General features: G+C 36.1%; 1 pseudogene; it reads left to right on the forward strand.

Annotated features, from left to right (window-relative positions):
- Nucleotides 1-695: 695 nt before the first annotated feature.
- LOC105311101 lies at nt 696-998 on the forward strand (annotated as a pseudogene).
- The last annotated feature ends 351 nt before the right edge of the window (nt 999-1,349 follow it).

The following is a 1,349-nucleotide window of genomic DNA, read 5'->3' on the forward strand; positions in this document are numbered from 1 at the left end:
AGGGACACTATAAGTTCCATGCCTTGGGGTTAAAATGACTGATTTTTAAATGTTTGGGAAAAGGACATCTTTTCGATTGTCGTCTGTGTCATTTTGCCTGCTGTAATATTTCTACGATTAACAAAGACTAACTTTGTATAGTACTTTTGGTACTGCGTAACTTAATTCTTTAAGGGTATATTCAAAAAGAACAAGTTGGTTAAGAAAGGTAAAACCAGCTCATCGCAGACCATATTTCAGGGTGCAGATGGTGAGTGAGTCAGCGTGGGTTTTATTTCGCTGTCAAAGTTTCAGTGTTGTAGACCTAAAACCCAAACAAATATGTGAAGGCAGTTCTGGTTCCCATTTTCCTTCCTACTGCTTGTAAACTAGTGTACATATTGATGTTATCTCATTTTGTATTATCTTCCCCCCCACCCCAATTTTACTAGAAAACTTTTGGCCTTTTTTGGGTACTATATCATTGCTAGTGAACTATATTACAGGAAATATGCTAAGCAAATCAAATTAGAATGTGTAGAATTCCTTTATGAAAACTGTAATGAGTTGATTGGAACGCTGATTTACCTTTCCTAAATAAAATTGCTTCCTTCGATGAATTGCTGTCTTGAGAATTGATTGGAACATTATTTGGCCCTCAAAGTCTTAACTCTGTTGTTTTCTTTCCTTTTTTTTTTTTTTTTTTTTAACAGTAGATGCCTGGTAGACATCTTAGAACTTTAAAAACGGAAAAGACCTGCTTTTAGGGGATAATGCTGAGGGACACTATGAAATCTTGGAATGATAGCCAGTCAGATCTCTGTAGCAGTGACCAAGAAGAGGAAGAAGAGATGATTTTTGGTGAAAATGAAGATGATTTGGAAGAAATGATGGATTTAAGTGATCTGCCTACCTCACTTTTTGCTTGCAGTGTCCATGAAGCAGTGTTTGAGGTGCAAGAGCAGAAGGTAGGCACATATCCTACCTTTCCTTATATTTGGTAGCGTGTTGAATGTATGTGGATTTGTGGGAGCTGAGCAGATGGCAAAGTTTATTACTGGTGTGTGACAAAGACAAGTATAGAAAGTGCTCATCAACCTTTAGACATCGCTGCAGCATTTTTATTGTATTTTATGAGTATCAGTCTACAACGGAGGAAATGTTTAAAAACCAGTCCTTCCCCACAAATATTTTGAGAAGCACTGGTTTATAGTGAACTCTTAATCAGGTCTTATTAAGTACATTCATTCATTCATTTTTTTTTTTTCTTTTTGAGCCTGTAGTTAAGAGAAAGCTAGTGATTTTTTGCTCGGCTTCCTATTACTTGGGAGTAAATGCACAAAGGAAGGAATTATTTCAAATCTTTTTCT

This window comes from Pteropus vampyrus, unplaced genomic scaffold (assembly GCF_000151845.1).
Source record: "Pteropus vampyrus isolate Shadow unplaced genomic scaffold, Pvam_2.0 Scaffold24946, whole genome shotgun sequence".
NCBI lineage: Eukaryota > Metazoa > Chordata > Mammalia > Chiroptera > Pteropodidae > Pteropus > Pteropus vampyrus.